Source organism: Quercus lobata, chromosome 4, assembly GCF_001633185.2.
Source record: "Quercus lobata isolate SW786 chromosome 4, ValleyOak3.0 Primary Assembly, whole genome shotgun sequence".
NCBI lineage: Eukaryota > Viridiplantae > Streptophyta > Magnoliopsida > Fagales > Fagaceae > Quercus > Quercus lobata.
The window spans coordinates 9,718,001-9,733,358 of NC_044907.1; the positions used below are offsets into that span (position 1 = coordinate 9,718,001).

General features: G+C 35.3%; 1 pseudogene; it reads right to left on the minus strand.

Annotated features, from left to right (window-relative positions):
* Positions 1 to 1,904: 1,904 nt before the first annotated feature.
* Positions 1,905 to 12,630, minus strand: LOC115984555 (annotated as a pseudogene).
* Between the last annotated feature and the right edge of the window lie 2,728 nt (positions 12,631 to 15,358).

Below are 15,358 nucleotides of genomic sequence, written 5' to 3' on the forward strand. Positions count from 1 at the left end.
TTTGTGCTGCAATTTTTTCTTTCTTAATTTTTCTTCTTTTTTGGTTTTAACGAGACAATGATGGGAATCTGACAATATTTCTGTGTGGTTGCTTTCGAAATAGGCATGTGATGTGTGTGCTCTTGAATCGTAGGGAAGCTTGGTGAGCTTTACTGACAGAGACCCGGCAACATTGTTGTCATGATTTTTTTTTTTTTTTTTTAAGAGAAGAACATTGTTGTCATGATTGATGATAAAAGAGCAATAGTTATTGGCTCATAATTTCTCACCTTTTGTGGCCTTAAAAAGTTACATTTTTTATTTTTATTTTTGAGAATGATAAAAAAAGAAAGAAAGAAAGTTACATTTGAGAGTGGAATGCTTAATTTATTGATTTGTTAGGTTACCAACATTAATTAGTAAAATTGAAAATTATGCTTTTCAAAACTAAGATCGAAAATTGGCTTAAAATATTTTTTTTAATAAAATTTTTCTTTATTATTAAACTAAGATACTAATTAAAATTTATTTTATATATACATAATTTAAATCATAGATTTCTTATTTGAAAATAAAAGATTTTATTAATTGAATTAGTTAAAGAACCTACTGTCAAAGAAGAGTTTCATATAGGAGAAATTGACAAAGCTATTATCATGATCAAAATTATGTTTTTAAATCTAGATATAGTTAAGGAAAGATTTAATTATGTCAAAGCCAAATTGGCAAATGAGAGAAATTATTCAATACACGTATGTCAAAATGTCAGCAATATTTAATGGTCCCCCATTCACTAATATCGTGACATTTAAAAAAAAATTAATTAACTCCAACAAAAAAATAATAATAATCTTTATCACTCCACCCAACAAAAAGAAGAAGAAGAAAAAAAGGTTCACTAGGAGTCCAGGATAGGAATTCATCACCCCCACCATCTTACCATTCCATCTGATTGGTAGAGAATCCCAAAAAATCAGAGTTGAATATACGAATGATATCATGAGTTATTTTAGAACTATAATAATTACCACACCATTTTTTACTTTCACACAGATTACCATTTTTTCTCCGCCGCTAACAATTAGCCATATAAGATGATTGTATATAAGGGTGTGATAAAGCGTTGTAGTACTAGAATTATTGATGTTATCATTGGCCTTTCTTTCCTCCATCTCCCCCTTGTATGTCATAACCAATATCAAGATAGTCCTTTCCATAGCACTACCCATTCTGTCACCACCACATTTGGCACCGGAAAATCGTATGAAAAGAAGAACAATTGGTTCTTACCTTTGTCAAATTTGTTTAAGTCCAAATCCAAAAAATCAAAATTGAATCCTATATTTTCCTGTTAGGAATCGTGTGAGTTACAATTATTCTTTTGGGATGTGGTGACCTAGATTTAATTAAAACAAATGATATGATATCTTTGGATGGGATGACTCCTCTAGTAGGACTGAATAATTTCATGATCATTGGATTCTATTAAAACCTTCGTGCTAGTGGATTGAATGATTTCTCCTCATAAATATTGATACATGTAAACATAGTGTACACGATTTTATTTGGAAGAGGATTGAAAATGGGTTTTTCTTTTCTTTAGATAAGCATTAATAGCAAACGAGCCAAATCAATCAACCAAAAATGATGCATGTAGAATCATCATCTCAAGTTCTTAACTACATGGTGATCGCTTGCTTAAGTAAAAATTTAAACAAAGATTATCATTAGATCAATACATCAGGAGTAGTCTTTGAACTAGTAATTTTTGCTTTTTAAGTGGTATATATGTTTTGTGTAGATTGTGCAATATCTTAGATTTAACATGTCAAAAAATTTTGTTTCCATTGAGAAGCCCATCTTTTATTAGGCATTTTATTTAAGTGGGAGTACTTTCATTGAAACAAAATTGAGAGTACTTCACCTCAACTTATACTCCTCTCTAGCTTAAACTCTTGTCCGAGTGGAAGTGATAGTGCTGTGATCTCTACAGTACTAAATTGCCCATTGGTTCCATTACCAGGCTTCTGCAAGCCTATGAAAGTCACATTGGTAATGACCCATTTTTGGCTTAGAGCAAATTCTCCATTCACAACCTGTGAACTAACTAATACATTATTCCCAACTACCCCTCCATTAAACCTCACTAGAGTCCAATTGCCTCCTTCATTTCCCATCTCCACATAACTCCATTATCCAAGAATACTTCTCCAGTGCTATTTCCACTATTGTTAACTACCACCAAGAGTTGGAATTCAGTCTTCCTTGATTCATGGGTTGTATTGGCCTCTCCTTGGAAGGCCAAAATGTTGCCTTCCCGAACATGAATGTTTATATGATCAAGTGGTGCATCAAGTGTGATGTTCTTTCCTGAATCCACACACTGAATTTGAGTAGTTAAAGAGGTCAAACCAGTTCCTTGCAGGAAAATATGCTTCAACAAAAACTGCTCCTTGGTTCAATACAGGTAACACCAACACACCTTTCCCAAGTAGGAATTGTGAGTGAACTTCAAACTGTTGACATCCTCAGGGAATGAGAAGAAAAGAGGCCGTGCAATCGGGGTCCCCTTTGTGTGTGCCTCAGACATCAAAGTGTACAAATAAGGGAGCAGACAGTAGCAGAGTCCTAGTGCCTTTCTGGCTGATGCAGCAACTGATTCCCAAAGATAGAGCTCCTGAGGATTTCAGTGGTTGTCGGAATGATCCCTTGAAAAGGGATAAAAGGCTCTTAGCTGCCCTTGGACATTTTTTTTTCTCAATAAGCTTTGATAAAAGGAAAAAAAAGGCAAATTATATTGCATATTCACAGCCATAATACTAACAAATTTCACACACTTTAAAGAACTAGTTTTTATGATCTCCTATATTGTTACCATGGTGAATGTTGTCTTGTATATTCAATATATAGCAATTGCAAGTTTCAAAGTTTGCTTCTTCTTTTGACAAATGGTATTAGATGTAGAAAGATATAGTCCTTTTGTATAGCAAAAAATTAAAACTTGTAAGATAGATGTTGATTGCAAATGCTATGTAAACCAAAACAAAATGGTCCAATATTTATGAGATTTTTCATTTTTTGAAGTGCCTAAAAATGTTACCTGAATCTAACATTGACAGAGTTCTTCATTTGTATTACCAAGAAAGCCACATATATCCGCTCCAACCATTGGAATTCCAAAAATTCCAGAATTTAAAATGGAAAGAATTGAGTATGCCATATCATTCCAATTAGCAGCATTGTTTCCAGTTCAGTGTGCTGTGTACTTTCTAGAACTAACAAAAGTTGCTTTGGCTTCTAACAGTCCAAACAAGTTATGGACATTATACTCTGCAATGTTGCCATAGTGCAAGGCTGCTGGAGGAATAGTATTGCTAATGATGGGCCGCTTGCTGCCATAGTTGTTGATTTTGTAAGGAGGGTCATCAAGAGTAGAATTTGGAGTGGCAGGAGCAGTATCAAAATTAGCTAATCTTATTCATGTCCAGCCAACTACCATCAACAGGGACAACATCTCGGAATCATATGATCTCACCACCCCAAAAATATTTAGTCAATGGATTTAGAAAATCAGGGAAGTAAACTGGCCCGGGCCAAACTTTTCCTTCGTAAGGTGAACCATCATATCTTAGATAGATATCAGTTTCTAAACCTCTCTGGTATGTTCCATACATATGAGTAAGATCTACCTAAATACCTATGAACGATGAGTAATTATTAGGTACTTTCAAAATATAGTTAATTAAAATGGTACCACAAATTATATTTTAATAAGTGACAACAACCAAAGAAGCTAGAAGAACAAAGGTGTAGAAGTTCTTGCTGATGAAAATAAAGATTGTGTTTAATTACTACCACATACTAGGATCAACAATGAGAACATATTTTTGACCATTTTGGTGAAGTATGTCGAGAAAAATTTTCATTTGGTCAGCTGGAAAGTTGACAGGATCAAGTGTGAAAAGCTTGTACTCATCCATGTAATCTATGTCTGTCCACATTACTTCTAGAGGTATATTAGCATTTGCATACCCAGCAACCACTCCTTCAAGTTCAGAAACGTTCTTGTAGCCATATCGACATTGATGAAAACCTTTACATAATATAACATATATAAGTAAGCATGAATTAAGAACTAAAATCAAGATAATTATATATTAGTAACAAGAATGACACACCAAAAGTGAAAATCTTCAAGTCTAACCTCACAAACAAATTGTTAGGAAAGGAAACCAAACCCAAAATTAAGGCCACGTCAATAAAGCATGCGCAAGAAAAATTACAACAAAGAGCCTAAGGATATCTAAAGTATACTTAAAAATAAGAAATACCTCAATAACTGTAATAGTTCAATTATCACAACTTTATGTTACAATTTTTGTCACAATTATGATGTGGTCAATTGTGAGTAGTAGACATTCGCTTATACATGGATCCCTGCCTTTTCTTTTACCACTCACAATCGATTACATCAAAGTTGTGGCACAAAAATTATGTCCACAGACTTTCAAAGGATACCTTAGTGATGAACAATGATACAAAAGAAAGTCTTAATTGAATAACTTACCAAATGACCAATATGGCATTGTTGCAGAGCAGCCAATGAGCTCTGTATATTGCTGGACAACAGTTTCAGGGGATGGCCCAGCAAAAATGTACAAATCAAGAACCCCACCAATGACATTTTATGTAATTCTATCACCACTATATGTTACATCCATGCCATTGTTGTTTGGTAGTAAAACTCCATGACTAGTTCCAGCTTTCACCTTTCCATCCGTGGTAGGCGACCTGACATCAATGTAAAAGGGATGGGAACCATAGAGGTTGGTTTCGGTTCTCGAGCTAGGAATGTCAGCATTCCACAACGTAAAAGTCTGATTAGGAATCAACTTGAAATTGCTCTTTGTGTGTTCTCCCAAGCCATACAAGGAGGACCTGTTTAGTGGAAGTGAGGAAGAGAGTTGAAGATATTGATCCTTGAAGACCAAGAAAGTGCTGGAGTTGGACACGTCGGGCCACAGTGAAGCCGAAAGGGGTGGTGTTGTGGAGGTTGAAGATGAGGTCAGAGTTGGGGTCAGAGATATTGAGGCTTTGGGGTGGTGGGTTTAGAAGGTCTAAAGGTGAATGGTGAGTTTGGTTTGGCAAGGGAATGATGTCTTGTGGGATCTCCCATCTTTGTTGGTCAGAATCTGTGATTCTGATTCTTAATCTATCTTTTGTTTGAAAGCTGCATAGAAGTAGAGCAAGTGATCAGTGGAAATTGGTTAATTCTATTCACTTATTTTGAAAATAGTAAATAGCACCACAACATCAATAATTTAAATGGATAGCAAAATAGTAATGATCAACTCTTTTTATATAAAAAAGTCAAACTTTTTATTTGATGTTAATATCATGGTAAAGAAAAACTCTCTCTCACTCTTAGGTGAGTTTTCCTTTCCCCTGTTCTATATACGTTAAAACAGGATATCCACTTCTCCTCTATGTAGGAGCTTTCTCTCTCACTCTTAGGTGAGCTTTCCTTTCCACTGTGTAAAAACAGTGGACTTGCAAAAACATAACATGGACCAAGATTTCATTGAAAGATTACAAAACATTCAACTCACGAAGGAAGAAGGCAAAGTAGTGCACATTCGGTCAACCAGTAGAGAGTAAACCATTGAAGACAATTCCCTCACCCTATTAGGCCGTTTCCTTACTACTCGTCCATACAACCAGAGAGCGGCAAAAGCACTATTACGGTTGGTGTGGAAACTAGGGAATGATTTGCGGATTGTGGACGTGGGAGAGGGGCTGTTTCAACTGACATGGGTAATGAACAACGATGCTTGGAGTTTCGACAATACCTTGTTGGTCCTCCGACGATGGGAAAGGGGTATATGACCGGTTTCGCAAACAACTAAGCAACCTGAAATCATGGGAATAGAGATTAATGGGTCGGGAGTTATTACATCCGATACGTTGGACCCAAGCCTCATCAATGTGCCAGTCAAGTATGATGAACAAAAGGCACGTGACCCACTCCCAACTCACTTAAACCAGCCACATAAGAGACTACCAAGCATGGGCAAGAAACATAAGCCACGTACGTACCTCAGGAAATAAAACTTCTGGGAATAAAATAATACGCCACACAACAACCTAAACCCATACAGACCCTAGAGGAACCACAAGCCGCAACTTGAAAAGAAACTAACCTGAGGACCACCTACCTCTAGAAGAAGAACTGAAACAGAATGAGAATAGAAGTAAAGCCATGGAGTGTAACCCAGAAAATATCACTATCAAAACGGTGGAGGCTGTTGATAGCCCTGCCGAGAACAATGAAAATCATGAATTGGAATTGTCGAGGGCTTCGGAACCAACGTGCAGTGGATGTGCTCTCTCACCTTGTGAGAGAAAAAGTTCCCAAAATCTTGTTTCTTATGGAAACAAAACAGTCCATATCAGAGATGAAACAGATTCAAGCTGGTTTACCATATCGATGTATGTTTGCGGTACCTAGTATTCGTCGAAGTGGAGGGTTCGCATTATTATGGATGGAGGAAATTGAGTTGCATGTCCAAACTTTTACCTTGAATCATATTGATGCACTTATTATGGATGACCCGGCAAACCCATGGAGATTGACAAGTTTTTACGGATGGCCTGAGAAGCAACGAAAACAAGATTCATGGAAACTCTTGAAACATCTCCACTCTAGACACTAAGCACCCTGGCTTTGCTTTGGGGATTTTAACAAGATCCTGCAATCACAAGAGAAGCAAGGTCGACTACCAAAACCACTGGCCCCAATGTAGCACTTTCAAACGGCGCTTCTACATTGCGGATTGGTGGACTTGGGCTTCTGAGGTAATCTCTTTACTTGGAATAATGGTCGTGAAAGAAATGATTATGTGCAGGAAAGATTGGATAGGGCATGTGCCACGATGGAATGGAGAGATAAGTTCCCTCATAGCCATGTCACTCACCTACAAGCAGCGTATTCTAATCATATACCAATACTCATCACCATACAATCCCAGAGGCAAGCCAGAAAGGAAAAAAAAAAAAAAAAAAAAAAAAACACACACACACACACACAACATTTTAAAGAGAGATGGGCCACTCACCCTGACTGTGTGAATGTCATCCAAATGGCTTGGGAGGCTGAGGTGACCCCTGGCAATCCAATGGCGAGGCCTTTCGAAAAAATAAAAAAATGCAAGTTTGCTCTAGTTGATTGGGGCCGTGAGGTCTTTGGGTCCTCTAACATGCAATTGCAGGCAAAACAAAAATTATTGGAGGAGCTTTGCTTGCAAATAATGCAAACTGTATCAGCTCGATCAAAGAACTCAAAGCCGACATTAGCAACCTAATTCACCAGGATGAGCTATTCTAGCGACAAAGGTCTCGATCAATATGGCTACTTGCCGGAGACAAGAACACGAAGTATTTCCATAATCGAGCCAACCAACGTCGATGCAAAAACCATATCCCTGGTGTATTCGATAGCGAGGGTAGGTGGTGCATTACGGAGGATGGTATTGCCAAGGTGGTTGAATCATACTTCTAGGACCTATTTGCAGCAACCCCAACAGACAATATTGAAGGTGTTTTACAATCAATTGAAAGACGTGTCACCCCACAAATGAATGACAGACTCACCCAGTGGTACACTCCTGATGAAGTCCGAACTGCCCTTTTCCAAATGCACCCTTCAAAAGTGCTGAGGTCAGATGGTATGTCTCTCTTCTTCTTTCAGAAATACTGGCATATTGTAGGTCATGATGTCACTGAAGCTGTTTTATCAGTTTTGCACTCGGGTCATATGTTGAAGAAAATGAACCATACACACATTGTCCTAATCCCAAAAAAGGACCCCACACACTTAGCGGACTATAGACCCATTAGCTTGGGTAATGTTGTCTCGCGGATAATTTCCAAGGTTATTGCAAATCGATTAAAATATATTTTGCCTAACGTTGTTTCTGAATCTTAGAGTGCATTTGTGCCAAACCAGCTTATTACTAATAACATAACAGTTGCATATGAGCTACTACACAGAATGAGAAATAGAAGAAAGGGCACATGGCGGTCAAGCTTGACATTAACAAAGCCTATGACTGAGTGGATTGGAATTTTTCGCAGAATATTATGCGCAAACTGGGATTTGACCAAAGATGGGTGCAAGTAGCCATGGAGACTGCCACAACAGCCTCTTATTTCGTCCTAATTAATGGTGAACCAAGGGGCTTCATTACTCAATCTAGGGGTATTAGGCAAGGAAACCCATTATCTCCATATCTATTCCTTCTATGTGCTGAAGGCCTCTCGGCATTATTAAGGAAAGCTGCTGAAACTCGAGTGTTACATGGAATCTTGTCAAGTCAACATGGGGTATGCTTATCCCATCTCCTATTCACCGATGACAGCCTCCTTTTCTGTAAAGCCACAGTAAGTGAATGGCAATAGCTATTACATTTTGGACCAATATGAATCAGCCTCGGGTCAAGCCGTCAATCGCCAAAAGACGGCCTTGTTTTTTATTAAGAATACAAAGCTGGAAGTTAGAACATTGATCCAGCAGATGTTGGGAGGAAAAATAATGACACAAACTGACAAGTACCTTGGCTTTGCCTATGGCTAGTGGAAAATCAAAAGTGACCACTTTTAAAGACCTACAAGAGAATATTACAAAACGGGTGATGGGGTGGAAAGAGAAGTTCATTTCAAAGGCTTGCCGTGAGGTTCTAATTAAAATGGTGGCGCAAGGAATCCCCACATATGCCATGAGCATTTTCAAATTGCCCAAATCCACATGTGATAACATCAACTCTTTGTTGGCAAAGTATTGGTGGACGCAAACAAAAGAAGAAAGGAAGATCCACTGGATAAATTGGAAGAAACTTTGCACACAAAAAAAGGAGGGGGGAATGGGCTTTCGTGACCTCCATTCCTTTAATTTGGCAATGCTTTCCAAGCAAGCATGGAGACTAATCCATGACACCAACTCGCTATTTTACAAGGTATACAAGGCTCGATATTTTCCAAATAGCTCCTTCATGATGGCTAATGTAGGGAGCAATCCTTCTTTTGTTTGGAGAAGCCTTTTGGTAGCAAGGGACATAATCTTTAGAGGCTCAAGGTGGCGGATGGGAAATGGCAGAACAATTGGGGTGTACACTCATAAATGGTTCTCACACAAGCCAATACCACTGACAAAGGCAGCGTTGGACATGAGAGTTTGCGAACTCATAGACGAAGACACCAAGCAGTGGGACCGAGGGAAGCTTGAAGCCATGTTTAGCAAGAGGACGAGGGAGGAGATCCTAACAATACCACTCGACCATTTGCAGTCCCAATACACGCTAGTATGGACTGAAAATGCGGCCTAAAAATTCTTGGTTACCGAGTCACTCTTCGCACCAGTACGCAAACTTGGGCGGAGCACTCTGCTGCTTGGGATGATGGGCCAACCTGGAACAAAGTATGGAATTTGAAAGTGCCGCCGAAGGTCAGGATGTTCCTCTGGAAGGCTTGTTCGAACTGCCTTCCAACTAGGGACAAGCTGCATCAACGCCGAGTGAATGTGGATACACGGTGCGAACTTTGCCTTTAACAAACTGAGACTGTGCACCATATCCTATGGGAATGCCCATTCGCTCAAAATGTGCGGGCTTTGTTCAGTGGCCGAACTCAGAAGTGCAACAACGTGGCCAGCGACTTCTTCATTTTATTTCGGCAAATGCAGAGAAAGCTCAGTCAACAGGAGTTGGAGAAATGGGCTGTCACAGCATGGGCGATATGGACGGTGAGAAACAAATTTTACTTCCAACACTACCAAACTAACCCAAAGGTGATTGCAAACATGGCGAGTGGACTGCTTGAAGAATACCAGCGGCTCATGGACACACAGGGACAAAACTAGTTTTCTACGTTGCTTCACTGTGCTTGCATGTGTAATTTCCTATAATATACTGTAGCCAACCCATATGTGGGCACCTCCCTGGGCCCATTTTTTGTACGTGTTTGATTGCCATTAATGAAATTTTTATTGTTTGGATCTCAAAAAAAAAAAAAATATCATGGTAAAATCCAATTCATTCAATTCAAAATGAATTATTAAGATTTTAGAAATTACACGATAGACTTGTTCTTTTTTTTTTTTTTTTTGGGAAAAGGACTTGTTCCTAATAATTATGGAAGATCTTAAACGTAAGAAAAACTTAGCTAGTACACAAACAATAAAAAAGTCCGATTAGGGTATCTTTTGATATGCATGAATTTGGGATCAAATGTTAATTTTCGAGAATTCATAACAACTTATGTCTATTTGTTTGATTTTGATAGAATTCAAATGTTAATACCACAAATATTACATTTCTCGTAGAATGTGAGAATTCATAACCTTATGATATATTAATTCTCATATATCTCCTATCCAAAATTTTTTTTAAAAAAAAAAAATTCTCATATATCTTATATTTTTAAGAATTATTAACGTAACACTTAAAAAAAATTATCTATATTATAGGGCGTTTAAAAAAAAAACTATTATAATCAAAATCAGCACTTGGAGATCTTATAAATTCAAAAAAATACAATTTTTTTAACTTTAGAATATAAGATATTTAATTAGTAATGCCACTGGACAAGAAACCTCCACTAAATAAAGATTTTTTTTTTTTAATTAAAAACAAAAAAGTTAAAACACAATAATGTTGGAAATGTATATTGTATTATTGTGACAAAACTAAAGTATTACAATATCATTTTATTCACTGCCATTTATCCTGAAAAGTTTACATACGACAAAAATGCAATCTTATTAGTAGAAGAATCAGTTTAAAATAAACTTTACCTGGCAGTGAGGGTGGGATTTTGAATATCAGGTCCATATATAGATGGAGGAGCTGTGAATGAGGCTTAGAGAAGCAGTCAATGACTTACCAGAATGATCAATTTTAACTGATCTAATGGCATAGCCAAAACCAACTGTTTGATTTTGGTGTTGTGCATTTGATGGTGCAAAGTGACAAATAAAAAAACAAAGTAATTAGAAAAAAAGTTGAAACTCATAATGAGGATGAGATGCTTTTGGTCTATTCATGTTGTTCCTTCATATTTCTACTTTTGTTTGATGATGATTTTGGAGCATGGTTCTTTACTACAGTGTATATTTATAGTTCCATAAGAGTTTTCTTTTATAGAAAAATGGTAATGTATTGCTAATCTAAGGAAATTAATAATATATTTTGTTCAAAAAGGAAAATGAAGTAATACATTCATTCTATGTAATTGTTGTTAAAACTTAAATGCATGGTTTTACTTTTTGCCATATGACAATAGTAAAAAAAACACTAATTCACACTAATTTGCTATATATTTAAGTTATTGATGAAGATAAATCTAGAACACTCCCTCGACAATAAGTTATATATTCTTTCAAAAACTCTATATGAAAAAATATCCTATAATTAATTTTTCACATCTTATTCCACTTTGGTACAAAGATAACAATAAAACGTAGACTTTTAATAATAAAATAAAAATAAAAACCTTTAACGCATGCATTTTTAGTAAAAGGAAAAAAAAATTCATATAAATATTTATCTGTAATATTCAAATAAAGGACACATTTTATGACGAACTGTGTTTATTACACACCAAACTGTTTTACACAATCCAAAAAAAAAAAAAAAAAAACTAAAATCATGACCTCATCAAGTCACGGTCCCAATTATTTTTGAACCGTACGTGTAAAACAAATTGTGTACAAGAAGTATGGGAAAACAGTGCCATTTCTCAGTTTCTTTCCATGGGCAATGGGGATCACTTCAAAACCACTGGCCTACTTGGGGTGAGAACATTCAGTTTAGTTCTCTCATTGATGATGAGGGTTTGGGTTGTAATTACACAAAAATTGACAAAACTCCCATGGGCACATAGCATGGAGATTGGAGAGTTTGGCTGGGTACAGAGTATGAAGAGTTTAGAGTAAGAAGCATATATTGGGTAGCTATGGCTCAAAACTAGTATATATTTTACCATATTTGTTTAAGTTGACCCAATGGACCAGATTGGACCGAATAGACCAAATAGACTAAAATGGGTTAAAGTGATCGATGTGGACCAAATGGACTAATTGGACCAAATTAGATCAAAATACTACTCTGATGTGACTTAGCGGGAGCGTAATCAACCATAAATATTATGTTCCAACTTTTAGAAATTATAGAGATGATAAGTAAGAACATTTAAAATGGAGGAAAACTTGAACGCAACAATGATCCACTCATTAAAATTAAACTAATAAAATTAACGCGTTTTACACACAAGAAAAGTAACGGGATCAATTTGATAATAAATTTTTTTTTTTTTTTTTAAATTTGAAGTATCTTAACAGCAATTAGACCTAATAAAAACAGTGACAAGTATTCCAAATAAAAACAAGATAATTCTCACACATTCTCAGTATATAGAAATTATGCCTTTTTCTTTCCAAAGAATCTTGAGTTTTTAACCCTCAAAGTGCAAAAGAGATTTTTATTGTTTGTTGATTAAATTATGGCCTTAATTCCTTGTTGCCAATAGACTTGATGTAAAACTAGATCCATAAATATGCCGACATGTGTCATCATCTGGAAGGAACCGAGTTCCCGCCATATTATATATTGAGAAACATTGATTATTTAATCGTTGCAATTTTCAAATTTAGACCTAACTCAACCCACTACTCTCATACTCGATCACTTTGTGCTCTCACTCAGTTGCTCATGGCGCCACCAACAAAGCAGTCGAAGGCAACGAAGCGGTTGAAGGCGACGAAGCGCAGTGGCCATTCACACCACGGCAATTTACTCACATGTTACCGGTGCAGTGAGATGAAATTCAACAAGGATTCGGAAATGGAGTCCCACAACTGTCGGTTTCATTGCAAGGACTCCAAGCAATGCCGATGGTGTGAGACGGTGTATTGGTGCCGCTGCGATTTGAAGTTCCACAAGGCGACTATGCATGGTGCAAAGAAGAAGAAGACAATGGCGGAGACGTCAAAGTCAAAAGTGTCGATGAAGAGCTCAAAGTCGAAAGTGACGACAGAGAGCTCAAAACTTCTTCTTTTTTATGAGCACCATTATTTAACTATGTTACTTTTGAAACTATAGACTATACTTTGTTTCTTTTAAATATTTTATGTTTAATTTATTAGTTATGAAATTACATGGTTCAATTTGTTATACCTCTTAACTTATATGGTGCAAAACATATTTTTTTGATGAGCACAATTCTATAACTCATGTTACTTTTGAAACTATAGGCTATACTTTCTTTTCTTTTTTTTCTTTTTTCTTTTTAATTCCAATGTTTAATTTATTAGTTATGAAATTACATGGTTCGATTTTTCATACCTCTTAACTTATAGGGTGCAAAACATTTTTTTTAAGAGCACCATTGCACTAACAGAAAATATATATATATATATATATATTTAATTTGTTATTTTTGAAACTATAGGCTATACTTTGTTTCTTTTTAAATTCCAATGTTTAATTTATAGTTATAAAATAAATTGTTCAATTTGTTATACCTCTTAACTTATAGGGCGTAAAACATGTTTTTTTAAGAGCACCATTGCACTAACTCAAATATTTATTTAATTTGTTACTTTTGAAACTATAGGCTATACTTTTTTTTTTTTTAATTCCAATGTTTATTTTATTTAATTTGTTACTTCTGAAATTATAGGCTCTACTTTTTAAAGTCACTATCAAATCCAAAATAAAATACCCATTTAGTAAACTAATAAAGTATTGTCTTATGAATTTTTTATTTTACCAACTCAATTTCCACATGGTTCTCAAAAAAAAAAAAAAAAAAATCTAAGCACATTGTTGAGTCTGATTAGTACCTAAGTTTGCCATTTCGTGCTAACACATGAGCATACTAAATTGTTCCAAACATGGCATAAACATATTTTATATAGTGATAATAGGAAAACAAGATTCAGCATGTTAAGGTTTGTAAAAACATTATTGCGGTTCATCATTCAAATCATCATTAAAGTATGTTGGGAACGGTAATCTATGCTTGCATATTCATTATGTTTATCATCCCGTATCATCTAACTATTATTTTTTGTCTCATTTTGCTTTTGCAGGTTTTGATATCCATGAGTTCATATACCATCATGTTTTGGGAGACCATTTATATACCATTTTATAGTTGCAGATTTTAGTACAGTACTTAGTTTTACTTTACCATATCTACTGGTATTACCACAAGGTATTACCATATATTAGATATTAGTACGAGGTATTTGTACATATATTCTGATGGTATTACATGTATTATGTATTGGTACATATTAAGTATCATTAGTATTTATCCAAAAAAAAAATATATCATTAGCATATACTTTGACGATATTTGATGATATTAACATGTATCTGGCATGTACATATATTCTAATGGTATTACCACTACAAGAAAAAAGGTCTATTACAACGGAAAAAATCGTTGCAATAACTACAAAGTCGTTGCAATAAGGTATTATTGCAACGACGAAAAAGTTGTTGCAAGCCATTGTAATAAACTCCGAGGCAATAGGTTTATACAACAAAAAAATCTTGATGCAATAAATCCTAAATATTGCAACAAACAAGTTGATGCAATAATTTCTTTATTACAACAAATAACTTTGTGGCAATAGCTTATTGCTTCAAAGGTTTTGTGAAAAATGTCATAGTGCATATTCATTATGTTTATCATCCCGTATCATCTAACTATTATTTTTTGTCTCATTTTTCTTTTGCAGGTTTTGATATCCATGAGTCCATATACCATCATGTTTTGGGAGACCATTTATATACCATTTTATAGTTGCAGATTTTAGTACATTACTTAGTTTTACTTTACCATATCTACTAGTATTACCACTGATGGTATTATTACATGTATTAGGTATTGGTACATATTAAGTATCATTAGTATTTATCCAAAAAAAAAATATCATTAGCATATACTTTGACGATATTTGATGATATTAACATGTATCTAGCATGTACATATATTCTAATAGTATTACCACTACAAGAAAAAAGGTCTATTACAACGGAAAAAATCGTTGCAATAACTACAAAGTCGTTGCAATAAGGTATTATACGAAAAAGTTGTTGCAAGCCATTGTAATAAACTCCGAGGCAATAGGTTTATACAACAAAAAAATCTTGATGCAATAAATCCTAAATATTGCAACAAACAAGTTGATGCAATAACTTCTTTATTACAACAAATAACTTTATGGCAATAGCTTATTGCTTCAAAGGTTTTGTGAAAAATGTCATAGCTTCTTACAACAAACAACCTTGTTGCAATAGGTTGATTTAAAAAAAAA